Here is a 20429-nt window from a genome sequence, read left to right as displayed (position 1 = left end):
CCCCCCCCCCCGTCACTCGCGCAAATGGCGTAGCGATCACTATTACGAGGAATATATATTACTTATCGTTGGCAAGTGGTCGTGCGTTATCCCATTGTGAGGACATTTGTGTGCATCATTTTCGGAATATTTTGAAGGGAATATGAAAGCAAACAGCCCATCGATAGTGAAAATCAGGTTGGAAGCGGAATAAACAGCGAACCCGGCCGGCCGGGAAAAAGGAAGATATGAAAATGCAGAACAAAATTAGAATTATGTTTAGTGTAAGGTTAGATTAAACTTATTTTCCAAGTTTATTTAAAAAATGTTGTTTTGAAACGAGCGTGTTGATGTGCAAAAAGGGTTGGAGTCCATCTCTCTCTCTCTCTCTCCCTGGAAAACAGACGGATAGACGGCCTCCTGGCACGCCTACCGGGAATCGTCCTGGTCTTTAGATTCTTCGTCTGACGACAACTCGTGCCACTCTGGATGACAAAATGGGGGGGGAAAGTGCCATCTATCACATAAACCGAAAGCCTTTTAATGACCGACTCTGTGTGTGTGTGTGTGTGTGTGGGGGGGGGGGGGGTGTCACCTCTTTTGGGGCGCCACATTACTGGACAATATTGCAGGGTTTTTGGGTCGGAAAAAATAATTGCAGGGTGCACTTTTTCCAAACGGCCACAAGATGGCAGCAAGAGATCATATTACTGGGAAGTAATTTTCAAATCAAAGAGGGTGTGGCTGAGTTTTTGGTCGGGAAAATAATTGTATGGTGAACTTTTTCAAAACAGCCACAAGATGGCAGGAAGAGACCATATTAATGGGAAATACTTTTTAAATCAAAGCGTATGGGAGGCATTTTGGGTTTCAAGACCAATTGCGGGTTATGTCATCAATCATGCCTACGAATAAACTAGTTTCAGGGTTAGAGTTAGTCAATTAAAAGTCAAATCAATTCAAAGAAACTTACATGAGACGACATCTTGAGACGACTTGCGTTGGCGCCCAGAAGAACCTGTAAAGTGGTATGGAGTTAGAACGTGTTTCCCAAACTATTTACAGCTGCAGTACTTTTTACTTTGAAAAAAATACAAGGCACAACAATATATATTATCATTTAAAATTGACAATATATAGTGGTAGCTCGACATACGAGCAATTAGAGATACGAGTAAAGTTTCGAGCAAATAATCTCTAGATACAAGACCAATTTCGAGATACGAGAAAGCAAGACATGTAGCTGTTTGACTATAGCGCACTAGGCTTTTTTGCTGCATCTCTTTCGTGTATAACAGTGTTTTCCCCCCGTCACTCGCGCAAATGGCGTAGCGATCTCTATTACGAGGAATATATATTACTTATCGTTGGCAAGTGGTCGTGCGTTATCCCATTGTGAGGACATTTGTGTGCATCATTTTCGGAATATTTTGAAGGGAATATGAAAGCAAACAGCCCATCGATAGTGAAAATCAGGTTGGAAGCGGAATAAACAGCGAACCCGGCCGGCCGGGAAAAAGGAAGATATGAAAATGCAGAACAAAATTAGAATTATGTTTAGTGTAAGGTTAGATTAAACTTATTTTCCAAGTTTATTTAAAAAATGTTGCTTTGAAACGAGCGTGTTGATGTGCAAAAAGGGTTGGAGTCCATCTCTCTCTCCCCCTTCAAAAATCTGTATAATTTTAGTACTACTATAAAACACATTTTAATAACATTAAACACTAGTTTTGTGTTACTTTGTCAATAGATGGTGGATTAGAAGAAATACAACATTGTTTCAATCCAATATCCTCTTGTTTTTTTTCCCAGAGGGTGGGAAAGGATTAACATCCAGCCCCCTTCGAAATCTGTATAATTTTAGTACTACTATTACTATGAACACCCGAATAATAGTAGGCACCGGAATAATAGTAGGCACCGGAATAATAGTAGGCAGTGGAAAATTGCAAAGATAATGAATATTAGTAGTAGTAGTATTATTCGGGTCTTCATAGTACTATTGTTCGGCTCTTCATAGTACTACTGTTAGGGTCTTCATAGTACTATTATCCGGGTCTTCAAAGTAAACATTTTGGTAATATTAAACTACTATTTTTGTGTTACTTTATAAATATATGTCGAATTAGAAGAAATAAAACGTTATTTTCCAATTCAATATCCTGTCTTTTGTTTTTCAGAGGGTGGCAATAAATCCCCCCCCCCCCATTTCTCTCTGTATCTCTCTCTCCCTCCCCTTCAAAATCTGTATAATTTAAGCACTACTATTAAACACATTTTAGTAATATTAACCCACTAGACATGTTACTTTGTCAATAAATGGCAGATTAGAGGAACGAACGAATGAACTTTTTTTTAATAGTCGCCATTTTGAACAAAAGCCTCACGTCCGGAATGCTAACATTTAAATGGGCAAATTCGAGGTCTATCACGCCTACCAAAAAAGGTTACAGGTTAAAATGCTACTAAAGCCGAAAGAACGTCCCACTAAACGCAATAAAGAGAGAGAAATCAATTGCAAGGAGATAATTACCAAACCTCAAAGCCAAACGCCGACCAGACATGGCGGCCATGTGGTCAATACAGTAACTTACTACGGTCATGATTCGGGCATTTAGAGTTATTAGGATAGAATGTACTCACGTTCTTTTACGGACGAACACAGTCCAAATTCTTCCGACAAACATTTGGAGCTCGCTAACATCGTGCCGTTTGAGAGGACCGTGGCGAAAAAGGAAGTGACGTCATTGAGTCCCTTCAAAATGGAGACTTCCGTTTTACAAAATAAAATACTTATATGCGGTTATTTAATTTCTCGCGAGATTTTATACAGGTTCACAGTTGTACGCCGTAGGGGATATATCTTACATTTAACATGCAAGTAGTATCAGAACATTGCCCCTCGTAAACAAGTATAATTACAATGATTAGCGAAAACATTTAGTGAGTTTAATTTTATCTCTATAGTTTCGACCTCCGGACATTTTGGTTGCTTGTTTATAAATTGAAGAGTTTAAAGATTGAGTTGACAGTAACACTTCAAAATCGCTGTAAAAGATAAATAAATAAAAAGACGGTTTGTATGCTAACTCTCTCTCACAGTGGGCATGAATTTGAAAATGTGTGGGTGGGTTTCAGTTACAAAGGAATTTTTATATTAAGATTTTTTAAAGCTTGCTCGTCTTTTAATTCACATGATTTAGTACCTAGGCCTTGAGATCTTTGCGGTTTCTTGTGCAGCTAGGAAGAAGGAATAATGGGTCTCAAGATAAGTGTGGAATGTATAGAACGTATACAAGACTTGGGTGATATAATAAACAATGTACATTTTCAGAGTAAGAAATGGGAAAGGTATGCAGACTGGTGAGAGTGGATATATATTTTTTAACAATCACTCTAGTATACATTTAGCACTTCATATAAAATGTCCAAACCCTCCTTCTGGAGCCAATCATCAGCCTGTCATATATTCTGGGACTTGTTTCCCCTGGGGCCCTGTCAGAGACCCTCCTTTGTTAAAGGACAGCTCTCTGACACCAACTTCTTCAAACTAACGGGAACACGGGACAGTGACGATCGTGTGAGCAACAGATGAGCGTGGCGAATAGATGGGCTCCACCTTGGCTTTTTCTCATGACACAAAGATGATTTGATAAAAAAAAGTGCAAGTAACGGTTTCTGGACATGGTGTTGTGGCGCACACGTACCTCCGTTGATGAAAGGTGTGAGCGTGACTTTGGCCTCGGCCATCCAGTTGCCGTCGCCGGACGCAGAGGAGCCCGATGACAAGGACGCCGCGGCCTGCTCCGAGGTGACCTCCTTGGTGTCGTTGCAGGCCAGGAGTGTGAAGTTGCTTAAAACAGGAGTCTTAATATAATGTGCATTTCTAAAGAACACCCCGTCTATAATCTCTGTCCTCATCTTATGCTCTTCCATGATGTCTATAATATCTTCTCAACTCGCCTCAGTGTTCAACTGTTGTATTTTTCCATGATGCCTATAATCTCAACTTCTGTACTTTTCCGTGACATCATGGTGAAATTCAATAAAGGCATCCTCCACCTCGAAAAGATAAGAGAGAACCACCGAGCCGAGCGCGAGATACCACCTCGCGCCTCGACCTCTCTTCCGCCGGCCGGTGCCTTTAAAATATAACACAGTCTCTGCCTCGTTTTTCCTTGGTGCACGGTTGGTAATTGCGTTGATCTGTTATTTCGGACCCAACAAGGAGGGACAAAACTGGGCGCTCCTGACAGCGCCACCCAGAAGTGATTCACAGTATTTTGGTCAGAAAACAGGCCAGAGAATGTGTGGTGCTGAAATCATGCTTTATTAAAACAAAACGACAAACAAACACTCAAGGAGGACCAAGTAAAGAAAAGAAGAAGAAAAAAAAAGCTTCCGCCGGCAGGCGCACGAGGCAATGCCGACTGAAAGCTACACACACACACACACACACACAAACACGCTAACGAGCCAGATCCTCCGAGAGGGTACGCCACTATACTGCCCCCAGATATAGTCGGGCAACCAGGCTGGGGAAAGGCCCCGGGGACCATTGCGGGCGGGAGCGGCGCCACTATGTCAAGGGGAAAGAGCAGGCCACTCGCGCGCTCCGCTGGTCACAAAATGAATGGTCGCTCCGAGCCAAAGCAAGAGTGAAATCCGCCGAGGCCTCTCACGAGAGGGTGACGCAAGTGGCGCTGGGGGACTCGCCTTGGCGGGAAACGGTAATGGCGACACGAGTCAAAAAAAGCAGAGGTTGCTTTCACCGGTGATTGAACTTTGGCGGGGAGACGCTCCACCCGCCGAGGCCATCTTAGACATCAACGTAGCGTTGAGGCGCAGGGATTTGGTTTCCACGCTTGCCAGGGTATTCGTTCCGTGTGGGACTTTCCCCCGTTGAAGCGCATTTGCGTTCACTCTTTCACTTCATATTCTTGCTAGAAATAACAAGGCAGACATTTGGCATAACCGTCCGATCCGGCTATATACATTATGTACACGGAACTGCAAAAGTGTCGTCGTGTTTCAAAACAATTCGAGACGCTAGTTGGACGATGGACTAATGTCAATCCATGAATGTGAATGTCAATCCATGAATGCGAATGTCACTCCATGAATGTCAAATTTGGTACAAAAAAGTTCCTATTTACAAGAAGCTAAGTTCGGCTGCACGCTGGCTCTGCGAGATAGAAGAGGAGGCTTCCACGCGCACGCTCTTTGTCTCGGTGGAGCTAAAAGTGGTGGAGCGCGTGGCCGTGGTCTTCACCTGGACGGAAGAGGTTGAGAAAGCTTCGGCTTTTTGTTCCAGGTGTGTCGTCTCTTGGGTGGCTACTTCTGCATGGCCTGCGGGAATGGGAACAGCACGTTTGCCGGCGGGTACGTTTTCCGTGGCGTCACAATTGTAACTACTTACCGAGGAGGTTGAAAGCGGAAGTGGACGAATACTGACCCAGCTGGTTTCTGGCCTCCACGGTGTATTTTCCGCTGTCCGCTGCCGTCGCTCCGCGTATCTCCACAGAGTAGGCCTCGTCGGTGCGGCTCGTGGTCAAGTCGGATGTGGCCGAAACCTGCGAAGGACCGGGGCCACGTGAAGAACGGGGAGGAGGCGACTGGCAACGTTGGAGCGCAGAAAAAGGAAAATACTCACGGCCGAGTTGTCCTTGAACCCTAACCCCGATGCCGCTCCTTTCAATGATTTGATTTCAGCAACGGAAGGCGGCGGCGGAGATTTGGCGCCAGGCGACTTGACGGCCTCCGGGGACTTCATCCTTTGCGGGCTTTTGACCGGTTCGGGGGACTTGATGCGTGTCGGCGTTTTGACGAGTTCGGGGGACTTGATGCGTGTCGGCGTTTTGACGGGTTCGGGGGACTTGATGCGTGTCGCCGTTTTGACGGGTTCGGGGGACTTGATCCGTGTCGGCGTTTTGACCGGTTCGGGGGACTTGATCCGTTGCGGCGTTTGGACATCTTCGGGGGACTTGATCCGCTGCGGCGTTTGGACATCTTCGGGGGACGTGATCCGCTGCGGCGTCTTGACCGGTTCAGGAGAGGAGAGAGACTCCATCGGCCGCCCGCTCTCGACAGGTTCGGGGCACTCGGCTTCGGGAGAGGCGACTCTCGGGAAGGCCGTCACTTTTTGCCGGGACTGGGATTTTCCAACAGTCAGAGTAAAATGGGCTTCCTGCTTACCGGCGGGATTTACTGCCATTAAAGTATAACTTCCTTGGTCGGACACCAGCACGGACAAGATCTCAAGGGAGGGGCCGTACCGCGTGGAGACGACACGGTGACGGGCAGAGGACCCCAGCTCCACGCCCCCGCGAAGCCACGCCACGGAAGGAGCCGGGTCACCGTCCAGGTCGCAGGTGAATCTGGCGGGATCTCTCTCCTCGACACTCAGAGACTGTGGCGTGTTCAGGATTTGGGCGGGCCGCGCTCTCTCCACCACCCCCACGGATTGGGCCGGCGATTCCTCGGCGGTCGTCGACGAGATGTGGTAGGCGTCCGGTCGGGTGGGATCGGCGGGACGGCATGACGGCGGCTCCTCGTCCCCGCGGGCGCAAGAGAAGGCGGCGTATCTCTCCACCACGTCCAAAGTGGCGCTGTTGGAGATCTCCCCTTTGATGTTTCCGCACACCACCGAGTAGGTGCCGGCGTCTGTGGTCACGCAGTCGTTGATCTGGAGCGTCAGCAGTCCGCCCGAGTTGGCGATGCGGTATTTGGCGCCCGGCACCACATCTTTGCCGTCGTGAAACCACTTGACTCTGGGCTCCGGTTTGGCTTGGACGTTGAGGGTGAAACGGGCGTCGGAACCGGCGGCCACGCGTTGAGAGCGCAAGAGGATGCCCATGCGCGGGACGTGGTCCAGGCTGAAAGGAGACTCCGGCGTTGGCTGGACGCATCTCCGCTCAGACCTGAGCGTCTGCTTTCTCTCCTCGTAGCGGGAGAGAAAATCCACCTGGGGCAAGGCAGACTCCGACACCACCGGCTTTTCCCAGCGGGGAGTTTCGCTCTCCGCCTCGGGGAGCTTCTTGACAACTTTGGGGATATATTCGGCGGCGTGAAACGTCACGTGCTCGGACCAGGTGGACTCCGAAGCTCTTGCCGCCGACGCCGCCGACGCCGCCACCGCCACCGCCACCGCCACCGCCACGCGGCGGGTGTCCTTTTGAAAACTTTGGCTCTTCTCCTCCAACTCCATTCGCTTGAATTGGCTCTTGTAGGTGGTGATTCTGTGGGCGGTGGCGTGAGGTCGGAGTAGCTCCTGATCCTCTCTGTCTTCGTACACTCTCTGCTTCTGTCCGGGAGGTTTGTACGTGGCCTTGTCGTGGCGCTGACGCAGGTCGAGGAAGCTGGGGCCGGCTTCGTCTCCCGGTCGACGACGGCGCGCACCCTGACGGGCGACGACGCTCGGAAGCGCACGGGGCTCAGGCCGGGCGGGGAGGCCGAGTAGCCGAGCTCCGGCTCTCCCACCTCCAGGCGAAGGCGCTCCTCCTCCGTCCTCTTGACGGACAGATATTCGCCGACCGGCAGCAGCAGCAGCTCCTCGTCCGACAGGTCGCCCAGCGACCTTCTTCGCACTCGGCGGTAGAAGTCGGTTCCTGGGGAAGGCGTGCGGCGCCTGGAGGGCCTGACCGTCTCCAGGTCGTCCCGGGTGGCCGAGGGGATGCGCCACTTTGGCTTGTACTGGTCTTTGATCCTCACGGGCACCTCGTAGAAGCGCTCCCACCTGGGGAGACGAATCGGCTTCATCCTCTTGCGTTGGACTTTCTCCAGGGGCTCGGGGAACTCGTACTGGTCCCTGAGTTTCCTGTACCACTTCATGTAGGAGAGAGGCCGGAAGTGTTTGATCTCCATGTCCTCTTCCAGCGCCAGCGGGTCGAGGGGCCGCGGCGCCGGCACGTCGTAGGGCATGCGCAGTCTCTTCTCGTCGGCCCGTTTCTTTCTCTCCGCTTTCTCCAGCTTCACCTGGGCCTGGGTCTTTTCGCTCTTCTTAGTGGCCACGGCGGGCTTGTAGGCGGTGGCCGCCTCCCTGACCGCCTGTGCCGCGGCCGGCGGCAGAGGGAGGACCACGGTGTCGGTCAAAATCTGATGAAGCCGCACCTTCTTGTCCAGCGCTTCCTTTTGAGCCCAGCCCGGATCCTGCCTCGGTCCGCTCTCGTCGTCCCTCTTGACGCCAGCGACCCGTTCCACCCGAAGCGTGGCCTGGCAACTGGCCGATCCGGCCGAATTGGTGGCGGTCACCCTGTACAGGCCCGAGTCTTCGGGCAGAGTGTCTCTCACGTGTAGAATGAAGTAATCCAAGCCTTCGTGGACCAGTTGGATAGACGGGCCAAAGGCCACGGGCGCGCCGTCCTTTTCCCACTTGAGTGCGGGGCGGCCCGACACCCGGATCTCGAAGCGAACGTCCTGGCCTTCCTTGCACTCCACGTTGGCCAGGAGACGCTTGAACATGGGCCTGAGGGTGAGGTCGGCCGGTTTGGGCCGAGGGACCACGGTGAGATGGGCCTTGCAGCTGTCGTCCCCGTACTTGTTGCGGGCCGTCACGCTGTATTCGGCGTCGTCGTCGTGGTCCGCCGCGCGGACGATGAGCTGGTACAGGCCCTTGTCGCTGAGGAAGGTGTACTTTTTGTCGTCCTCTCCCGGGATCAGCCTCTGGCCCGATTTGTGCCAGGTCACACGGGGCTCGGGGTGCACGGTGACGGTCACGCTGAAGCGCACGTCCTCGCCCACGTGGGCCCGGTGGTTGACAAGGGGCAGGGTGAACTCGGGCGGCTTCTGAAGCATTCGGGCCGCGTCCATTCGCCGCTTGGTCCTCTTGACGGCGCGGGCGGTGAAGAAGCGGCGGTAGGAGCGGACGCCGTCCACAAACAGCTCGCCGTAGACGCTGTCTTCGCCGTACTCGTTGACCACCTTGCACCTGTACGTGCCGTCGTCGGCCCTGGTCACGCCGGCTACGGCCAGGGTGGCCGTGCCGTCCTCGTAGTGGACGGCGTACTTGTCGCCGGCTTCCAGCTGCCTGACGCCGCAGTACCAAGTGACTTCGGTGGCGCCGTCGTAGTTGTCGATGTTGCAGACGAACTTGACGTCGTCGCCCTCGGCGGCCGCCCGGTGGCCCAGCTGGCCTCCCACCGGTCCGTGCTCGAAGGGGGCGATCTTCACCTTGGCCACCAGCACTCCGCGTTGGGATCTGACCGAGCCACCGCTGGCCACACGGGCCGCAGAGACCACCGTGCTCCATTCCTTCTAGGCGGCGGCCCGGTAGTACCGCCCGTGTCTGTCGCTGGGGATGCTTCTCCTGCTCAGACTTTCCGGGGGGGCGGAGAGCCACGGGTGCGCCAGCGCCTCGGCGGAGGTCATGCGGTGCTTGCGCTCTTTGGTCATCAGGCGGTCCGTAAAGTCCATGGCTTCCACGCTGACTCGCTGGAAGGATTCGTCGTCGTAACCGTAGGCGGCGTTGGAAATGTTGTCGATCATCTGCTGGTGGGTCTCGGCCGCAAAGGGGTTGAGCCCGCAGAGGAGCACGTAGGCCAGGACGCCCACCGACCACATGTCGGTGACGGCGCTCACGGCATCGCCACGGTGGATCTCGGGGGCGGCGTACTCGGCGGTGGTGTACTGGATCTTGATCTGCTCTCCGGGCGTCAGGTTCCTGGACTGGCCCAACTCGATGATTTTGACGCGGCTGCCGCTTCTGGTCTCGTACACCACGTTCTCGGGGCGGACGTCGAAATGCCCGTAGCTCTGAGCGTGCAGGAAGTGCAGGGCCGAGCAAATCTGCCGGAGGTAATTGGCAATTTCTTGCTCGTTGAGCTCAAAGTCGGCGGCGTGGAGGCGCTCGAAGATGTCCGCGCCCGAGACAAAGTCGTAGATCATCACCAGCTCCTCGGGGCTCTCAAAGGACTCTTGGAGGAGGAGGAAGTTGGCGTGCCTGGCCAGGTTGAGCGTGGCAATTTCCTTCTTGACCAGGGCCTGATCGGCACCCCGGACCTTGACAAATTTGGCCATGTAGGTCTTGTCGGAGCCGACGCTCACACAACGGTGGACGATGGCAAACTGACCCCTTCCCAGCTCTTCGGCGATGGCGAATTTGCCGTGCAGGTTCTTTGCGTCCGAGTGCGGCGCTTTGCCCCTGGGAACGTGCCCCGCCTCGTCCACCTCCCTGTCGTACAGCAGCACCCTGGATTTGTCCTCCTTGGTCACGACGGGGCCGCCGGCCTCGGACGGCGCGCTCTGTCCAAACTTGTTCTCGGCGATGACCCTGAACTGGTAGCCGGTCCCTCCGAAGAGGCCCACCACCGTGTAGCGGGTGTCGCGAGATTGAGCCACGCGCTCCCACCGCTCCGAGGTGGTGGGGCACTTCTCGATGACGTAGCTGACGACCTTGCTGCCGCCGTCGTTGGCCGGAGCCACCCAGTTCAGGGCCACCGAGTCTCTGGAGACGTCGCTGGCTTGGACGCCCCTGGGGGCGTCGGGCACATCCGCCACATCCAGCTCCACCGTCTGCTGATCGATTCCAAATCGGTTCTTGGCGCAGACGATGTAAAAGCCGGCGTCCTTCTTCTCCACGCCGTTGGGGAAGAGCAGAGAAGTGAAGGATCGCGTGACGATGACTTGGTAGTGGCCATTGCTGTCGATGAGATATTGCCCCTTCTGCCAGGTGATGACCGGATCCGGCTTGCCTCCGAAAGGTATCTTGATGTTGACCATCTCTCCTCGCAGGGCAGGAATAGCTTCTTTGTCCTTCAGGTTCTTGGGGAGGTTGATATTAGCAGGAAATGCTCACAGAGAAAAAAGAGGCGGTCAATGCGAGGAGAACAACGCGCCGGGCCAAGAAGCAGTGGCCGGAGACCAACGGGGAAAGGTGTAGACAGAGAGAGAGAGAGAGAGAGAGAGACGGAGAGAGAGAGAGACGGAGAGAGAGAGAGACGGAGAGAGAGAGAAATAGAATGCACTAGTGACTGGTGTGCTTACCTTCGACATCCAGAGAGACGGTAGCGCAAATGGACCCTCCTTGGTTAGTGGCCCTGATCTGGTAGACGGTGGAGTCCTCCTCGTCAGCTTGGGCGACGACCAATTGGTGGTAACCTCCCTTGAATTCCTGGATCTTGGTTCCATCCGAACACATCTCCTTTCTCGTCGGAACCATTTGATCAAGGGTTTGGGTTGTCCCGTGATCTTGCAGACCAGCGTGGCGTTGCTCTTGTACTTCACGCTCATGCTCCTCAGCTCCTCCTTGAAAGCGGGCGCGCGGACGTCGACGGCCGTGGCCGGCACGATGGCGCCACTCTCCTCGCTGTAGTCACTCTGTCCCCCGAGGTTCTCGCACTTGACCCGGAACACGTACTCGGCGCCCTCCGACAAATGCTTGACGGAGAAGACCGTGTGTTTGATCTCGCCCGTGGTCACGGGCGTCCATTCGCCCCATTCCTTCTTGTCCTTCTTTTGCTTCTTCTCCAGGCAATAGCTCTTGATTTTGGAGCCGCCGTCGCTGAGCGGAGGCTTCCAGGAAAGCACGCAGGAGTCCTTGGTGATGGCAGAAACCACCACTGCCAGAGGCGCAGATGGTTTCTCTGTGGAAAAACGACAGCCGTTGGTCAGTCAAACAGGCCACGATTTGTCCTGGCTTTTTTTTTTTTTTTTTTAAACTATTTTCCTTTTGCCCGACGCGAACGCACCCAATTGGGTCTTGATGACAATAGGCGAGGCCAGTTCCAGGGGGTTGCTGTTGCCATAGCGATTCTGGGCATAGACCCGGAAGAAATACTGGCAGCTGTTAGTAAGGTTGGGCACCCGGCAAGACGTGCCGTTCACCGAGGAGGACACCAACTCCCACTGGCTTCCTTCCCTGTCTTGGCGCTTCTCCACGATGTAGTTGGTGACAGTGCAACCCCCGTCGTCCTTGGGGACCTTCCAGCCGATGATCACCGAGTTCTTCAGGAGGGCCTCCAGAACGATGGGACCCTGGGGCGCGTCAGGCTTGTCTGCGCGACAAACGCAATCGGCGTGGTCAGCGGCGGCCACTCTGGAATGCAACCAGGGCGACTCTGGAATGTAACGGCGGCCACGTACCGTGGATTTCCACGTTGAAGGCGGCGTCGGCCCGGCCAAAGTGGTTGTGCAGTCGGATCCTGTATTTTCCTCCGTGGATTCTGCGCTGCACGTTCTTGATGACCAGGTGGGTGTAATGCTCGGTGCTCTCGATGCTAATGTCGTCCGAGTCCTCCAGGGTCTTGGCTTCGTGGAGCCATGTAATCTTGGGCACGGGGCGGCCAACGTAGGCGGCGTGGATGCGGAGGGTCGTTCCCAGACCGGCGTAGTAGGTGCTCTTGAGCGGGTGGTCGGCGCTGAAGGCCGCAGCCGCTTCCAAGACCAGCGTTCCCGTGCTTTCCGCTTCTCCGGCATCATTGCTGGCCTTGCAGGTGTACGCTCCCTCGTCCTCCTGTCGGTCGGTCGTGATGGAAAGGGAGTGGTGCGGCCGTCGGAGCTCATCTCGTATTTGCGCGACTCGGCAATCTCCTTGCCTGCGTGGTACCACCGGATCTCGGGCATGGGCCTGCCGATAATCTGGCACTTCATGACGGCGGGCTGGCCCAGTTTTTCGGTGACTTCGTCCATTTCCTTTCTGAGACTGGGTTTGGTTTCACCTGTGCGGGCCATGCGGACGGGGGGGCAGAAACCAAATGTTAACTGTCAGCTCGTTGTCGTGACGCCTACCCACGGCGCCGTCTCCGCCGCGGGGGTTATTATACGCACCGCTCAGTTTGGTCTTGACGCAAGCGGCGCTTCGTCGTGGTCTGCTCATTCCCGTCTCGTTCTCGGCATACACTCTGAACTCGTATTCGGTGGCTTCGGACAGACCGCGCATGGTGAACTCCTGTTCTTTCAGACTCTGCTTGTTGCATTTCTGCCAGCTACTTTCGGTGGACTTCCTACATTCCAGCCAGTATCCCAGGACCTCCTTCCCACCATCACATTCTGGAGCTTGCCAGTGAATGCTTATGGTGTTGTTGGTCACTTGCGTCGTATCAATTTCGCCCGGCTGGCTCGGCTTATCTGCAAAAAAACAAACAAAAAAAAAAAACATTTTGTAATACACTCTAGCGGACGTGCTCTAGGCTTAGTCCGCCACTTGGCACGTGGGAGCGGTACTCACCAAAGGGATCCTTGCACACGACGGAATCGGAGGCGGGTCCGGCCTCGCTCTCGCCGATATCGTTGAGGGCGACCACGCGGAAATGATAGTCCACGTCCTCTGTGAGTCCGGACAGCGTGAACATGGTGGAGAGAATCCTGGCGGAGTGACGGCGCCATTGCTCGGAGGCCACCTCCTTGTACTCCAAGTAGTAACCCGTGACGCGAGAACCCCCGTCGTCCTTTGGTCGGGACCAGGCCAGTGCCACCGAGTTCTTGGTGAAATCCATGATCTCGGGCGGAGCGCCGGAGAGTCCTTACAGAGCGGAGTCCGGGGAACCAGCGGCTGCGCCGACTTCAGAGAGGGACCGATGCCGTAAGTGTTCTCGGCGGTAACCTTGAAGTGGTATTCTGTCCCCTCCTTCAGGCCTTTGACCACTAGCTGAGTATCGGTCACCCTGCCGTCCATGGTGTACCAGGCGTTCCTGCACACCTCCCTCCGTTCCACGATGTAGCCCAGTATCTCGGCGCCGCCGTTGTCGCCGGGCACCCCCCAGGACAATTTCACCGAGTTTGCCTGGATTTCCTCGTAGGTCAACGGTCCTTCGGCGGCGCCGGGGCGGCCGATGACGTTGACCTTAATTTGGGCCTTCTTCTTGCCCACTTTGTTCTGAAGGAGGAGCTCGTAAACACCCGAGTCGGTCCTCTCGGCCCCTTTGATCACCAGTTCGCTGGTGTCCTCGGTGTGCGCCACCATGGCCCTGTTGGACACGACCGCGCCGTCCTTGGACCACGAGCAATTCGGGGGAGGTTTTCCCTTGACGGGGAGGGAGAGCCGGACCACGCCGCCGTGGCGAACCACGTACACATCCTTGTATTTCAGCTCCAGTTCATAATCGAGAGGTTCTGTGGGAGCAAAACAAGGCGTGAGACTTTTGGCCCAGCTGGCCGAAGACCAGGCGTTTGGACGGTGCCCGGCGCGCCGGCTCACCCGACATCTCGGTGACCGAGACGGTCCCGGGTACTTCGGCGGCCTCGCCGCAACCGCCGGCGTTGCAGGCCAGCACTCGGAATTTGAACTGGTCTCCTTGCGGCATGTTGGACAAAGTGTACTCGCAAATCAGAGACGGAGTGGTGTTGCATTTGAGCCAAGCCACGGTGCCCGCCTTCTGCATCTCGATCAGGTAGCCGTCCACTTTTGCGTCTCCCTCGTCATCGGGGGGACTCCACGCCAACGATACGGACGACTTGGTGGTTTCTGTAATCCGAGGGTTCTGCGGACAACCGGGTGGATCTGACCGAGAAAACAACAAAAAAAACCTCACATTTTTGGAGTGCAAAATCCTTCTTTTTTTTTTTACCGACTCCCACCAGATTCTTTCAATGAGACGGGAGGGATTTGGGCGGTCTCTCACCCACCAATGGGATCCGCTGCCACCGCCGGTTTGGAAGGCAAACTCGGTTTGCTTATTCTGCGGGCGTTGACGGCCAGAATTCTGTGCTCGTACTCCAGACCTTCAGTTAACTCTGTCGAGCGGTATCTGGTCATGGTGATGGGATTCCTGTTGGCTCGCACCCATCTGTCAGACCTGACTTCTTTGCGCTCAATGATATAACCGGAAACCTCCAGTCCGCCGTCCTCTTCCGGCGGGTTCCACGCCACGGTCATTCCGTCGCGTGAAACGTCAAAGACGGTGGGTCGTCCGGGAGATCCGGAAACATCTGTTGAAGATGGACAGCGGGTTGGCTTCTGTCCACGCCTAGCTTGGAGGGCAGCGGGTTAAGGGGGTTACGCACGACGCACGTGGTACCATAACGACGCACGTGGTACCATAAGGACGCATTTTTCTCTCCACAGCCCTGCTGTCTACCGGTCGGTGTCAGGCGAGTGCGGGTGAACGGGCTAACGCCAGCCCGCCCCCTCCCAAAAGGGGTGGCGGCCTTCACGGCCATAGAGGAGGAGCACTTACTTGTCAAGCTCTTGCAGGTGACGATGTCAGACTGCGAGAATTCCCCCATGCCGTAGCGATTGAAGGCGGCCGCGCGGAAGACGTACTCGTCTCCCTCGATCATGTTGTGAAATTTGAAGGTGGGTCGGCTGACCGACCCACAAATGGGCACCCAGCCCGGTCGGTGGGCGTCTCGCTGCTCCACCACATAGCCGCTGACGGGAACCCCGCCGTCCCTGAGAGGGGGATCCCAGCTACAGGTGACGGAGGTGGCGTCGATCTCGTCCAATCGGATGGCTCCTTGGGGTTGGTCGGGTTTGGCTGAGAAGGGAGGATATTCCGTCAGTTCCAAGCCACCCGCTCGTCCCAATGCCGGCGCCACGTCCGGCTCGGGTTACGACAAATGAAAGCTTTCCTTACAGAGGACGACAACTCGGACGACCTCGGTGGTGACCCCGACGGCGTTCTTCAGCTCCAGGGCGTAGTCGCCGGTGTCTTCGATGGTTGCGTCCGAGACGGTGAGTTTGGAAAACTTGCCACCGCTCTGGATCTTGACACGCTCGGTGATTTTGATCCTGTCCTCACCGAGGAACCAGAGGCAGGACGGGGGAGGCCTGCCGACAATGGGCAGGTGGAGCTCCAGTGTCTTGCCGGCCAGCACGTGAATGCTCTTCTGGGGGAGGCTGCTGAAATCCACTGCGGGCATGACTGGCAGAGACAAATCAAAGGATTACAAAAAAAAGGCCAAGGACTGCAGAGAGCCAGTAAACATTTGGGGTTCACCCCAGCGCTCAAATCTTTGCTCTTGCACGGTCACGGGCGCCACCAGCTCCTTGGCCTGGCTGGCACCTCGGCTGTTGACGGCTTTGATTCGGAAGGAGTACTGCTCCTTCTCGTTCAGCTTCTCCACCGTGTGCTCAAAGTCGGTCATCTTCAGCGAGGCCACCTTCATCCATTTGTCGCCGCCAAACTGGCAGGCCTCCAAGACGTAGGCGGTCACTCTGCTGCCCCCGTCGTGCTCGAGCTTCTCCCAGGCCAAGGAAACGCTGCTCTTGGTGACGTCCGTCACCTCCAGTTTTGCCGGCGGGTGAGGGACCTCGCAAACCAGGACCACGTCCGGGGTCTCGCGAGGCTCGCCCACGCCGTATATGTTTTCCGGGAGGACTCGGAAGTAGTACAGCGTGCCTTCCAGCAGGCCTTGGATTTTGAAGCAGGTCTTGCTGCACTTGGAGGTCACCGTCTTGTAGGCCCTCATGGATGCCTCGCGCCTCTCGATGATGTAGTTGTTGACGGGCGCCCCGCCGTCCACGGTGGGCACTTCCCAGGTGATGGTGGCGGCTTCTCTGGTCAATTCCTTGACCTGGATGGCTCCCGTCGGTCCCGGCGTGTCTGGAAGGATTCAGAGTTTGTTGTCGGCCGAGGAGTGCCGAGACGGCCACGACGGCATTCGGACGAGGGACGGCGATGGCTCACCGTAGACTTTGACCACCACAAAGACTTCCCGCTTCCCGGCAGAGTTCTCGGCGACCAACGTGTATTTGCCCGCGTCGTAGCGGTGGACCTTGTCGACGATGAGCGTGGTGGACTTGCGCGTGACCTCCACGAAGCCCCGGTTGTTCAGATCGACGCCCGGCTTGGTCCAGGCCACGGTCGGCGCGGGACGCCCGCTAACGTTAACAGAGAGGCGGAGGGAGCCGCCGGCACGCAGGCAGACGGTCTTTTTCAAGTCGCCGGGCAGGTCAAAGTCGGGCGTTTCTGTTGGGCGGAGGTCAAATGAGGTCAGTTGAGCCAGCTACTCGACTACTTGGCGTCACGACAAATGGAAGTGGAACGCCGGTATCTAACGGCGTCCCACTTCCGGTTGTTCCGAGGCCTTTCTTCCTTGGCCCGAACGGGCGACGTACCGATCCTCTCGGTCGGCTCGGTCTCGGCGCTGTGCTCGCTGAAGTCTCCGGTGCCGTTGATGTTGTTGTTGTTGTTGTTGTTGTTGCACTACAAGCGCCTGAGGATTGCCCTCAGATAGCGCTAGAGCTGCCACTGGAACGCGGATTATTTCATCCGGGGGGTAGTCGGAGGTGAGGGGCAGTCAAATGTCTCCGGCTGGATGAAAAACGTAGGGTGCCACGGTCCTTGTTGGCAGCTCTGAGTGGTATTTGTTGGAATTCGCAGGCCGCAGCGAGCGGCCTCTCAGGAGACACCACGTGAAGGTTTCCAACTTTGTCTCCCCGTTGATGTTGACGCCGGCCGCTCTGAAGCGATACTTCTTCCCCGAGCAAAGTCCGGTCACCGTGTGCTCGGAGGTGCGCAGCGTTTTCTGGTGGGCCCTGGTCCACTCCTCCGTTCCGGACTCCTGCATCTCCAGGGGGTAGCCCAAGACGTCGGCCCCTCCGTCTTCGGCGGGACGAGACCAGGCCAAGGCGATGCTGTCGCCGTGCGTGTCGGTGATACGAGGCGCCGAAGGCCGGGAGGGGGTGCCTTTAAACCGGAAAAGAGCAGCGGTGGTAAAGAGATGGAAACGCCGGGATGACCAAAAGGATGGCGGCGTCGGACCTAAGGGGGTCCCAGACGACTCCCCGGTGGGGTACTCACACGTCGGCACTCTGCACACGACGTAGAGAGAAAGCTCGCTGGGTTGGCTCTCTCCGGCCTTGTTGATGGCCGTCACTCTGAACTGGTAGACCAGGGGTGGCCAACCAGTCAGAGACCAAGAGCCACATTTTTTACTATGTTACCGCAAAGAGCCACATTTTTTACTGTGTTACCGCAAAGAGCCACATCACACACATACCTTTGCTCAGCCAGATTTATTGTAAATGTCACACACCAGCATAGTAATGACATAAATTGACTCCTACAGTACTAACAGCACAGGCCAGTCATTATCAACAATGAACATTGTGTGCACTGTCTCACACAGACAAACTCTCAGTTCAACCAAGTCCACAAACAAAAATATAATAATTTACAATAGCGTTTTTCTTTTACTATGCATGTTACTTAGTGGGACTTCTGTCATAAAATCAGAGCCTATTTTTGCGCAACATTCGCTCCTTGTGAGCTGTCATTTATTATGAATGGCTTTTAACTAGCGCGCCTACCACGTGGGTGTACACCTCGCTCTCCTATTGGCTGCTCCCGGCTGAGCACTCTCGCCTTGGTCTGCCTCGCAGGGAGTGTGGCTTTTTCAGCCGACGCTCGATCTTTGGGATACTTTTTGTGTGCGCGACTCCGTTCATTGTCGCTTCTGGTTCACGGGAGCTCTCCCACTCTGTTAAAAACGTTTACTCAAATGACCTTGCTCCTGCTGGGAAACTTTGAGGTATTTTCATCCCAAGCACCTGCGCATTGGACGAAAATACCGTATTGAACTCAAGCGAAGCGCACACGCAAATAAAAATAAAACACAAATACAAACTTTGATATGGACGTAAGAGCCGCATGAAACCGGGCAAAGAGCCGCATGCGGCTCGCGAGCCGCGGGTTGGCCACCCCTGTGGTAGACGCTCCCTTCCGTCAGACCGGAGACTTTCAGCGAGGTGTCCAAGTGTGCTCCGCTCCTGTTCACCTTCACCCAGCGGGCGCTCTTCTTCTCCCGTCTCTCCAGCAGGTAGTGGGTCAACGGGCTGCCGCCGTCGCTCTCTCTTCAGCCACTCCACGCTGGCAAAGTCCTTTCCGGACGCCAGGATCTCTGGGGCGCCGGGTGGACTCGGCACGGCTGGAAAAAAAAGAGAGCTTTGTTCGAGGCCCGGGTGGGAAAGAGGGCTCCGGTGGGAAGGCGAGTGTCGCTCGCTCGCCCCCGGAGCGTATGACGGAGCTGGGACGGACGGGGGAACTCACTGAAGGTGTTTCTGGCCAGCACGGGCTCCGAGACAAGCGGGACTCCGGCGCCGTACTTGTTGATCCCACGCACTCTGAACAAGTATTCGGTGTTCTTGAACAGGCCTCTGATGGCGCAGGTCAGCTCCTTGCACTCGGCGTTCATGAAGACCCAGGTCAGTCTGTTGGTGTCTCTCCTCTCCACCAGGTAGTGAGAGACCTCGTCGCCCCCGTCTTCCAGGGGAGGCTTCCAGCTCAGGGTGCACGACTCCTCGGTCAGCCCGCCGATCTGGATGCCGCCTTGGCATACCCCCGGAGTGTCTGCAAAGAAGGGACGCGGCGGCGCCGCCGGTCACCTGGCGGCCCCGGCGGGAATTGGACGAGGAGTGGCGAGGGGGGCCCCCGCTCACCTAGCACCTTGACGTTGACCTCGGCAGTCTTGGTCCCGCTGGCATTCCTCACGGTGAGAATATACTTGCCGCTGTCGTCCCTGTCGCAGAACTTGACCACGGCCGTGGCCCGCTGGGGCGTGTAATGCAAGTGGTACTTCTCGCACAGGTCCAGCTCCCTGTTGCCCTTGGACCAGGAAGCCTTGGGCTCGGGTCTGCCGCCCACCGCGGCGTCCAGGACCAGATCGGATCCCGCTCTGACCAGAACCACTTCAGAGAGGAGTTTTCCGTCCAGCTGAGCCTTCGGTGGTTCTGTCGGGATAATCGGGGCCGAACCGTCGACGCGGGTTAGATAGAGTGTACCCGGCGATGGGCGACTCTGCTGGAAAGGATGGCTCACCAAAGTCGGTCATGCACTGCACCGAGCCCGTGGACTGGGACGGGCTGCTGAAGACCTGGTTGGAGTTCTTGGCGATGACTCTGAACTCGTACGCTTCTCCCTCTCCCAGGGCGGTCACGGTGTAGAAGGTGTCGGTCACATTTGTGTAGTTACACTTGAGCCAGCGGCCCTCGCCCGTGGGGGTGTACGGCTTCCGTTCGATAACGTAGCCCACGATGGGACTGCCGCCGTCATTGAGTGGAGCCGGCCATTTGAGCGACACCGTGGTCCTGGTGACTTTTGTCACCTCCGGCTTACTCGGGGGATCTGGGAAGAGAGCAGTTTGGCCGGCGTCAGCCGGTGGGGCCGGCGTCAGCCGGCGGGCCCGGCGGAGCCCCGCTCCGGTAAGGTCACGTGCCGGCGGCGATACTCACCGACGGGATTTTGGGTGACCGCTCCTTTGGAGGCTTCGCTGGCTTTACTCAGACCAGCGCCGTTCATGGCGTAGACTCGGAACTGGTACTCCAGACCGTCTACCAGTTCCTCCGCCCGGTAGAAGCACTCAAAGCATGGGATCTTGTTCTGCCTCACCCAGAGAATATTGTTTCTCTCTTTCTTCTCAATCCAGTAGCCGGTGACTCTGCTGCCGCCGTCGTGATAGGGCTCCTCCCACTTTAAGGTCACGGCGTTGGCGGAAACATTGGACACGGTCGGCCTGGTCGGGGGCCCGGGCGGCGCTGCAAAGAGTCCAGACGGCACGTTACCACCGGGCGGGGC

At 55.7% G+C, this 20429-nt stretch overlaps 1 protein-coding gene and 1 pseudogene across 2 annotated transcripts in view; both read right to left on the bottom strand.

Moving 5' to 3' along the window:
* Positions 1-2735, bottom strand: part of LOC144193081 (uncharacterized) — a 31782-nt gene extending 29047 nt beyond the window's left edge. The window contains exons 1-3 of one of the 2 annotated variants that reach the window (XR_013325593.1): positions 2623-2735; positions 953-997; positions 81-464 (exon numbers count right to left, since the gene is read on the bottom strand). The gene's annotated coding sequence lies outside the window, so the exon portion shown is untranslated. Of the gene's footprint in view, positions 1-80; positions 465-952; positions 998-2622 lie in introns of those variants that run through there. The other variant, XR_013325594.1, reaches the window with a different exon arrangement.
* A 1555-nt stretch (positions 2736-4290) lies between these two features.
* LOC144193078 (titin-like) overlaps positions 4291-20429 on the bottom strand; it is a 47419-nt pseudogene continuing 31280 nt past the window's right edge.

This window comes from Stigmatopora nigra, unplaced genomic scaffold (assembly GCF_051989575.1).
Source record: "Stigmatopora nigra isolate UIUO_SnigA unplaced genomic scaffold, RoL_Snig_1.1 HiC_scaffold_62, whole genome shotgun sequence".
Taxonomy (NCBI): domain Eukaryota; kingdom Metazoa; phylum Chordata; class Actinopteri; order Syngnathiformes; family Syngnathidae; genus Stigmatopora; species Stigmatopora nigra.
Note: the sequence above shows the minus strand (reverse complement) of the source record. Positions and strands in the feature narration are given on the sequence as shown.